Here is an 11,374-nt window from a genome sequence, read left to right on the forward strand (position 1 = left end):
CTCCCTGAACCATCTTACAAGTATCCTTCTTGGACACTATTTTTACACCTACATCATCCAACTTGCTTATAGAAATAATATTTCTAGCTAATGTAGGAAGATGTAGAACACCCGAAAGTGTTCTAACCCTTCCACCTTGCAACTTCAACTTTACTTTACCGCAACCAACGATTCTAGCCTTCTTGTCATCCCCCAAGAAGACATCACCACCGTCATGTTTCTCATACTTTCATAACCACTATCTATGGGGAGTGAAGTGGATGGATGCACCTGAGTCAATCAACCATGCCTCATGATCTACATGTGTACTTGAAGAAGCCAAGTGCACATCCCCACCTTCATCTGAGGTGGTTTTTGCCTCTACAGAAAGAGCATAATCACATCCCTGTCCTTTATTAGGAGCTTTAGATTTACAATCCCTTTTGTAGTGCCCTTCCTTTCCACATTTCTAGCACACCATCTTTACAAGTTTTCCTGGAGATTTAGATCTCACTCTAGATTTAGACCTCCCACTAGATGACTTATTTTTGTTTCTATTCTGGGACCATCCTCATATAGAGAAGGAATCACCATTCTATCTCTCCATATTTTTATGTCTCATTTACTTCGTCAGCAAGGATGAGACTATTTGATCAAACTGCAAGGTAGTTGTATTGCTACCTATTGCAATAACCAAACTATCCCACGAATTTGGCAGAGAACACACAAACTGATGCACTTATCTTCATCTGAAATTTTAATATCAACAGATAATAACTCACTTAGCACTGTATTAAATGCATTTAGATGCTCTATCACCGAGTCTCCATCTTTCATCCTTAGGATATACAACTTTTTCCATAGGAACAATTTATTCACCAAAGACTTAGATTGGTACAAAGTCCCTAACTTGTCCCACAAATCCTTGGCCATATCTTCCCCTGATACATTCAACAATACTGAATCTGAGACAAATAATCGTATTGTGCTCTTAGCCTTCCAATCCAACTCCTTCCATTCTTCATTGGAAACTCCCGTTGGTTTAGTACCTGGATGTACCATGATCCACTGATCTTTATCCACCAACAGATCCTCCATCTTGAGTTTCCACAACTCAAAATTCTGACCATTAAATTTCTCAATCTCTATCTTTCCACTGCTCGCCATCTTCTTTCACCACCAGAATCGATCGCGCAGATCTCCCACTGAACAGGGTCTACCACAGGCCCGAGTGAAACCCCTTAGCAATAAAGGCATCCCCTTGAAGCCAAAATAGCTCTGATACCAATTATCGGTTTTAACCCCGTACAGAAATTACCTACATGTGAATTCTAAAACACAAAAAATAAACAATGTGAGAGCATAACACATAAAACACATATACACAAAGATTTTCTCCTGGATCCCAAAACCAGGACCACTAGCTTGATTTTTCATTAATATGTTCCTTTCAATGTTACAATAAATATTTATACGTGCCGAAGCATCCAATACCATGGCCCAAAAATCATCGCGTCTAAAACTATGGACCGAAAACCATCGCGTCCAAAACCATGTCCGAAAATCATGCAAAAAACCATAGGTAGGTCCGCCCAACCTAACATAGGGTCTAAAACAACAATTTTCCAAGGCGCTGCCCCTGACCCCATAGAGTGGGGTTGCCTACACCACTCAAACCCAGTGTTACTCCCCCTTCTATGCAATTAGCACAACAAAGTTGGGGCTCCACCCCCCTTCTAACCCCTCGATTAACTATGTGGGCTAGTCATGGAAAGCATATAACACAACCCAGCATAGACATCCTATTTGGCTAGTAATTTATCCTTGTACAATTTTAATTCTACTTGTGGTATACTATTAAATAAAATTCTGTAAATCATATCCTCAGGATGGTATGTTGTATTACATGGATATTTTTATGAAAAATACTCCATTAAACTCAAGAATAATTACAACTTCCCTTAAGATATCAAGCACCAAAAGTGGTTTTCTTGTGCAACAAATGATGCTAAAGGGGTGAGCCATTGAATACAAGCGATTTCATTAGGCTAAAATGATATAATAGGGATTTAATCCATTATTAAAGTCATCAAGGATTTTCACATGAACTTAAATGATTATTCAAGTATTTAGGGAAATTAAACTTGAGATGGTTGGCTTGACATTGGTTGTATTAAACTTTGGAACATGATCCCATTGACAACAATATTTTATTTATCTTAATCAATAGAGAAACAACTTGTTATGTTAACCTCTTCATTTTTACATGTTTGACCATCCTTGTTTTGATGAGTTATATAGGTCAAAATGTCCTTTTTAGTAGACCTTTTTGGGGGAGTCTTTTAGTTTTTCAGTCATATGCTTGAATGGACATGTCACCATGTTTGCTAACCTAGGGGTAAACCTATAAAAGTGCTCTTCCACACTCGAAATTGTTGGATTCAACAATTTTTTTCTGACAAAACTATTTTCAGTTGTTGAAAATGGTTCAAGCATAATTATGGCCATTGCACAATGTTTAAAATGGTTCTTTTACTTTTTTCAAAATTAAAAGAAAATAAATACATAATTAATCCCCCACAAGTATTTTGAAGGGAAGTGAGTGGGGCACATGGACTATATGCTACCAGTGGGTGTATAAACTGACTATTTCCAACACTACCACTGCATCAAGAGTATAATCAAGATAATTAATCCAAAATCATCACCTTTGTTCAACTCTATGAAATGTAGAGTTGAATGGGATAATAGAGAATACAATGGAAAGTATGTATCCATCACCTACGTGAGTTTAAAAATGGCAATGATTTACATACAAGAATGTATACCTCTTTTGAGTAGCATTTGACATTGAATTGTAGTTCTGAACAATTCCTGCTTCTCACAACAATGTCTTAATACTTCTCTATGTTTTGTTTTGATGTACTTAATATATGCCTCTTATTTCTTCTTCAGGGTTTGATTTTAAACTCACTACAGCTATTGGAAAAATGTCTATTATGAAAAATTTCCAATGACCTTCAAATCAATAGATTTATTGAAGTGGGACTATGTTTATTCTTGTTGATCTTACATTGTAAGACTAGAATTTATAGATGATCGCAATATTTCATTGTAGTGTTATCTCCCATGTATTTCAAACATAAACATCATCAAATTGTTATAGAAAAAAACCAAATGGTTGGAAGAAGGTAGCTTTAAAATACTTGTTTGATATAATATTTGAAAAATTGCAAAATTATATTGGTGCCTATTACAAGATTACTCAAAACATAACATTACATAACTTTTAACTATCCACAAACATGATCATGATGTTATCCAATGTAAGAGAAAAATAGGATTTACTCCTACACATAAAATTAAACATTTCTTATATTAGCATGGATAAGATAAAATATTGATAAGTTTATCCCTATAATTTATATCTTTTTGCAAATAGATAATAATTATATAAAAATTCAGGCCACCACACCCTCGTTCCTAAATTTGGGATGGATGCCATACCTACCTCTGAAGCTTATGCCATTTCTGATTCCCACAAATGTTGTGTAAAATTGTTGAATGGGATTTACAATTGTGTAACCTTGTTCAATGTGTTCCTTTGTCCAGTCAAATGCATGAGAATATGTTTCAGTTGATTTGAAATAGTGCAAGCTCCTTTTCCTTGAAGAAAACTCTCCAATGCTAGTAATTTCTCCTACAAGGCTTCATTAGAATTGGTAGATGTAAGTGATGTTGTATGTTATAAGAATGTAACTCTCATCATCACCAGGACATGTATATTATGTACGTGCACGTGGTATTAGATGGTATTTTGAAAAAAATAAGTACTATTAAACCATGGCTTGGAGCAAATGCATCAATATTAGATCCCCAAGCTTTTAGGGGAATTAGAGTAAGAGTTATTTCCCTATGATGCCTTCCATGATGTCAAAATATCTCATTCATATCTTTTGCTACTCGCTCGAAAGCTTTTCAATTTTTTCAAGTTGGGATTAAATTGTTAAGCCTTACTCAGCATTCAACTACAAGATCCTGAGAAACTTCCATGACACAAACATGTGCAGTAAAATCTCCTTGATGATGTCAGTATTTGAATCATCATGTTATCCTCATTGAGAAAAAAGTTTTTTTTTGTTGTGGAAAAAATAAACACTCCTCAACTTTTCCCATTAAGGAATTTAGATCCCTCCTACCTCACTATGATTTGATCATACCCCTCAACTAGAATCATCACCATAGAAGAAAAATTGATATATCTAGTGCTTCCTATAAGTATAACTCATTCGTAGTTGGCAGAATATTTAGAACTGTGTAATTATGGGTTTTAACCTTAGCACCATATTGGTACACCATTCTCTGGTGGAATGTTGAGAATAGTTCAACTTTCTAGTGAAATCTACAAAATTTACTATAGATTGTAATTTGACTCTACTCTCCATTCATTGGCTTGAAATTTATTGAACATTCTAGTGACTAAAATAAAATGCATGAAGAGACTTCATAACGATTTATTCAAACACTTATTAAAAAATCACTAGTTGAAGATTGAAAGTGAAAAGAGCATTATTCAATCAAACTAAAAGGAAATGTGCAACCAAACATGAAATAAAACAGACCAAAATGTTCAATATGAACTTACTCACAAATAATCCTATTCTACATTATACAATATACAAAATTTTAGGAGAAATCTTATTCAAGTGCAGCCACCGAAGGATGACATAAAAAAAATGAGATAATATTTTGTGATAATTAACAAAACAAAGCAATGAGCCTATTGATTGTATATGAAAATATCTCCTTTATAGTGAGTGGAAGTGAAACTTCAAAATGGATACCTTTTAAGAGAATAAATAGCACTTGAGGTCTTTCCATACCCACACTTTAGAAACAATTTCCATCCAATTCTTAATAGGATCCATGTATCTTCCATGATGCAAGGTGGGAGGCTCAAAACATAATCCATTAATAAGTCTTTGAGGAGGTCAAAATTTTGATTTCCTTGGACTAAATGAACTTTTTAATACAAAACTAGAGGACAATGCTTCAAACCTATTTTCAAGTCTTTGTTGAATAGATAAAAAATTGATGCCTCTTTTCCTTGAAATTCATGTCATACAATACTTGTATGATGGGAAACAAGTTATATTTTCCTTGTTGTGCATGATAATAAGTTAATAACATCCTCCTCTTTAATCCATTGATCTTTAAAACCCTACTCAAAATTGATACCAATTTTGATGTTGCCCTTTGCTATATTTTTTATACCATATCCTAACATTTTTTGCAAGGTTTGTAAATTTAGCTTATAAACCACATGTTAATACTTGATAAAGGAATCATTATTACCTTGCAATTTTGGGAATTTCTCCATTTTAGCTGGCAGGTCATGCAACTAGCCTATTATATGTATTAAAAATTTGCTTTATCACTAGTTTTAATGCAATAGAGGGTAGAGTATGTACACCTCCATAGACTTTAATTGTCACATAGCTAGGAAGAGGCAAGTCTAATTCTACATAAGTTTTTCTTTAGCATAAATCTCTAGCCAATGTGTAGTCTAACAAAAGTACTAAAATATTACCCAATGAGGGGGTGGTGGAGGTATTATTCATTTCATTTACAATTCTTATAATTTTTTTCATTGCTCAATAGAGTTTTTTTAATTTAATGCCTCTTTATGGATCCAAACATCTTCTCTAGAACACTAAAAAACAAATATTGTCCTTCTACATGAACTGGAGTAGATTATGACATCACATAATATTCTTCTAGGTTCCTTGCTTACACCCTTTCCATATTTTCAGCCACAATTGTTGGAGACAGATGAGAAAGTTTTTGCAAAAGAACCTGAAAATTCAATTGTTAATATATAATTTTAGAAATATAAAAAATTGAAAATGAATTTGAGTGGGTCAAGGAGTATAGAGGAGTAAAAGGAAAAAAAGAAATATCCAATGGGGAAAAAATTCTATAGGAATATTGGAGACTTATAATATCTTTGGAAAGAATGGTTCAAATAATTTGAAATGTCCAACAAATACCTCTTCGAAAGACTTTTTTCATGGAGGTTTAGAGAGGGAAATTATAGGGGGGTCATGGAAATTAAATCTAAAGAGATCCCATGCATATAGTGAAGGAACCAAAGAAGAATCAAAGGACATGATCCATATGTTTTTTATAAAATAAAATTCGGTAGAGTATGATGCCTATTAGAAATCGAACTTGCTCCAATTTAGGTTGAAATATTCATCACTTCCAAAAAAGATGTTATGTTAGATGATTTATTGGTTGTAAGTTTATGTTTTTGGAATGTATATGCGAGTAACAATATTACCTTTTGTCTGATTTAGTATTTTTCATAGTTAAAAACTTACTAACAAGTATATGAACATCATGTTTGATATATATGTGTGCTCTGTAGGACTTTTTTGTAGTTTTTCATGACCTAATTAATGCTAATTTGTTTTTGTTTCAATAGGATTGACATAAATTGATGTCATGTTAGTGAATATTCAACCATGTAAGTTGTTAATGGGATGTATGGAATACAACCAAGACAAAGTTAGGTGGAAGAAAATTAGGAGAAGCTTCAACATCTAGGTCATCCTCTGTATGGAATCTTAACCCCTCTTTAATATCAAATAAGATGAGAGAGTTAAATACATAAAGAATTTAATGGTAAGTGTGATTTATAACATTGTATGAAAGAACAAGCCTAAGGATTTAAATCCTGAATTTTGTAGGCTCATTGAACCACTCAAGTTTTCTTTCAAATAAGAATAAATAGAGATTTGTTAGGAGAAAAATCTCAACTGATGTACTTCAAAAGACTCTAAGAATACAAGAAGGAAGTGGCATATTACAACAATAAATTAAGGGGAATGGTGTGTAATGGGATTTGACAAATTCAAATGACAAGAAAATGGAAGTTGAAACATAATGATCTAATAGAGCTGGTTTTTGGAAATCCTTTCTTATAAATTAATTTCCACTTGGTAACTCCTTTTTATGTATTTTGTTAGTTATCCATGATTTTATACACTTCTTACATTTTTCTTCAAACCTATCCTGCCATTTTGTTCATTTGTAAAACAATCATAAAATTATGTTATCTTGAGTTTTATCATAGTGACCTCTTCATCCTTTGTAGAAGAGAGAAATGTGGGGCAAGGAAAGCACAAGAATGAATTACATATTATATTTTTCTCTTGCAATGTTAAGTTTCTTGGTGAAGTTGAAGGTTTTTCTAGAGTTAGGGTTTCACACTAAAGGAGACAAAGAATATAGGGTTTGTGACCAACCCCATAGGATAATGAAGCATTTTTCTTGTAGCTCTTATGAGAGAAGAACACTAGGGTTTTACAAACCTAGGTTTTAATTGGTATGCTTGGTTGAGGAGAATAGGAGACATCTAGGACACTTAGTGGGGAGAAGGAGGACTTTCCCATGTTCATTCTAGCTTGTTGTGGATATTTCACACTAGTGTTTCTTCATATTCTTGATTGACGAGAAGAGGATGCATATAGGAAAGTTGTGAGAGACAAGCGTTGAAGCCAAGGAGGACTTGCCAACGTGTATGTAACTAGCTTGTTGTGGATCTTTTATCGTGGATTTTTATGGTTTTTCCTAGGTAGGGTTTGGAGAGGTTAAGATTGTACGAACTTAGTGATAACCCAATAACATGTACATTTACTTCATTTCCTTTACATATATATGAAGTTTAATGCTTTCAAAAATTGTGTAATTGTAGATTTTATTTTCAACTTACATCACTTTCTTGATAAGGAAATTTACACACTTGTTTATGATAGTTTTACATGACATAGGATTGTGAAGTGATTTAACATTTAAATTGAAAATAAGAGAGAATAAGTTTTTCTATAAAATCTGTTGTGGTAAAGTGATTATCAAATCTAGTATATGCTTGGAAATGTGTGCCATAAGGGTTGAAACTTGTTGGCATTTGTTTGTTATATTCTCTCTTGAACTGCCTATTGTGTTGGGTTTAAGTGAAGTGAAATATTTTCCATTGTTTGCTGTTGTAAATTAATAATTCAGATCAACCAAAGGCTATAGGTTCATAGGGATTAGATCTAGGAAAAACCTAGTGTGAAATGGAATTTTAGATTTACATATATTTCTCAGACCCTAAATTTCAAGGTAGGGAAGGGAGGGGGCATCTTTTTTCATCTTCCAAAAATACATAGATGAAGAAATCAAATCAATGTACAAACTAAATAACAGGCATATGGAGTCACCAATTGATAGAGGATCCCAACTAATTTTCGACACACAATGTTTGTTTGTGTGTGGTTCAACATATTTTCCTTTTATAGGGGTGTTGCACTCTAAAGAATATTTGTACATATCCCACAATAAGGTAAACTCCTCTTTAGCTAGTTCCCAAATCACTTGATTTCTCTACCCATTCACCATTCATATTTCTCCAAATTTTCCAACTAAGTTCCAACAACCATCCAATGTCACACAATATGACAGAAATTGATGTTTCAAGTGGACATATAATATGCTAAATACTTTAACTAAGTTCTATCACTATTGTTGCTGAGAGGTTGATCTGCATATATATATATATATATATATATATATATATATATATATATATATATATATATATATATATATATATATATATATATATATATATCAATCCTATTTGCAAGGAAGAGCATGATTTCTTGATGTTAGGTGCCTATAATACTAGTTCTTCCCCCATTACTATTGTCATTGTATCCCTTACTATTACTGTTGCACCCCTATTTTCCCCATATTGTTACTTTTGTGCCTTTATATGACTATTATTAGGTAGGCATGGTTACATTGTGACCCCTTAGACTCCTATATATAGAAAGGAGGTTTTGTCAGTTGAATCATCCAAGAATTGTTCATTTGTGTAATGTAAAGGAGTCTACCACCTCGTAGAGGCTGGATTCTAAGGCATTGATCTATCTTTTCTATCTTTTTGTGAGTTGGTTTCATAATATTTGGTATCAAAGCTTTGGATTCTAGGGTTTCACCACTCCAAAGAGGTCATTGTGGACTTTTCGGTATAGCTTTTTTTCTGCAATGTTTCAGAAGCTAAAAAAAGAAACGATTTGAGAAAAATCGGTCTGAACCTCGGCTATGAATTTCAGATCCTGTCTCACTAGATGTTTGAGGATATAATCTTAGGGAGTTAGGGTTTTTACAGACCCCAAATTACATTCCAAACAAGTCACTTTGAGAAAATCATCATAACTTTGGATCTGAGCATCAGATTGAATTTTCGTCAGAAGTTACGGGAAGAGAATAGACTGTAGTGCTTTGGGAATCATTTTCAGAACCTAATGTTGAAAGAGATACCCGCGGCATGTCATGCAAGTTTGCTCTACTGAACCAGTCTATACTCAGGTCATCGTGGGAGATTTGGTATAACTCTTCATTGGAGAATCCAATCTTGATCAAACTTGTGGTGTTAGAAAGAATACTCAGAGAGTTATCGGAGGAAGAAATTTTAGACCTTGGAGATCCAAAATTACAGAGATACATCAGATTCAATTTCGAGCTCCTACAAAGTGAGAAAAGGTGTGTAGATTTTTTTAAAATTTTTTGCGTAAGTTTGGCTTGAAAAGTTAGTTTGAAGGAATTCAAAGGGCATAGTGAAGCATTATTATCGATAATTGATGCCTCGAAGAAAGAAAATGGAAACACCTAATAAGAAACTTGAAAGCTCTAGCATGACTCAGGAAGAAGAGGAAGAAATGCAACATGAGATATCAAAATTATGAAACCAAGTGCAAGAACTTTCACTTGCACAAAAAGTAACAGAAAATAAGATGGATGGTTTAAAGAAAGACGTAGAAGCTCAGATGGATGGTTTAAAGAAAGGAATGGAAGCTTAGATGTGTGGTTTAAAGAAAGGTGTAGAAGCTAAGATGGACAACAAGGAAGCTAAGATGGATGATTTAAAGAAAGGCATGGAATATTTGAAGATAGATTTGACAACGTTTCTACAAGATATGCTTACTAATGGTGAAAGGGTAGTAAAGGAAACTCAGGATGAGAACAAAATAAATGTTAATCACAATTTCATAGACTCTAACATTGGATCAAAGAACCACCATGTTCCAAAGATCGATATGAGTAATTTTGATTGCAAGGATCCCAGAACATGGATACTACAGATGGAGCAATTTTTTGATCTCCATAATGTGTAAAACAAGCAAAAGGTGCGTATTGCAACTTTGTATTTGGAACCAAATCAGGTTGTATGGTATTGATGGCTTTGCTCTCGTAAACAAATTGTCAGTTGGGCTATTTTTACGGATGAAATGATAGCAGATTAAGAGGATACAAAAAGAAACACTTTTTTTAGCCAATTGATAAATCTAAAAGAAAAGGGTTCAATGATGGAGCACATTGAGGACTTACAAAAATTCAATATAAGGGTAAAATACATTCTAGAGGAGCATAGGATTGATGTGTTTATAGGGACTTTAAAAGACAACATCCAACATGAGGTTCGCCTTTGGAAACCAGATTCAATGGAGAAGGCATTCAGGTTGGCAAGAAAAATGGAAAGAAAAATTATGGCAACAAGGAAGCCTACCACTCACAATCATAAAGATGGAAGTGTTGCTACCCCTAGCCATCCACAACCTACAAGGTTGACACCACAACAATTGGAAGAGAAAATAACAAAAGGGATTTTTTACAGTTGTGATAACAAATACACTGAAGGTCACAAGTGTGCCAAGAACGAACAGGAAAAGTCAAAAGAAAAGGATATGCACCAAGAACAAACCCTAGAAAAATAAGAAATGAATCCGACCATATCTTGTAATGCATTGGCTGGAATTACCACTCCTCAAACTATCAAGATAGAAGGGCATATCATGAAGAGAAAAATTAATAGTGTTGATTGATTTGGGAAGTACCCATAGTTTTATTCATTATAAGATAGTCAAGGAATTGAATTGCTTCCTTTATCTAGCACTAGAGTGTCAAGTGATAGTTGCAAGTGGAGCAATAATAAATTTCTCAGGAAAGTGCCATAATATCAAGCTATCCATGGGAGAATATGTATTGGATAGCCCAATTCTTTCCATTCCAATGGGTGGTGTTGATGTTGTACTAGGATTCCAATGGATACAATCCCCATGTACAATAACTTTTAGTTTACAAGAACTTTTCATGAAATTCTCTTTAGAAGGAAAGGAAGTTGAATTAATGGGTATCACAGGGAAACTAGGAAAGATGATAAGATCTAACGGAATGAAAAAGCTTCTAAAGAAATAAAAACAAGGCATAATTGCACAATTATGTTCACTAGAGGTTCCCACATTGAACTCATCCATTTCTTTATATCTCCAAAATGTCTTGGACA

Source organism: Pinus tabuliformis, chromosome X, assembly GCF_031772625.1.
Source record: "Pinus tabuliformis cultivar Carrire ecotype Pingquan chromosome X, CPIR1, whole genome shotgun sequence".
In the NCBI taxonomy this organism is placed as follows: domain Eukaryota; kingdom Viridiplantae; phylum Streptophyta; class Pinopsida; order Pinales; family Pinaceae; genus Pinus; species Pinus tabuliformis.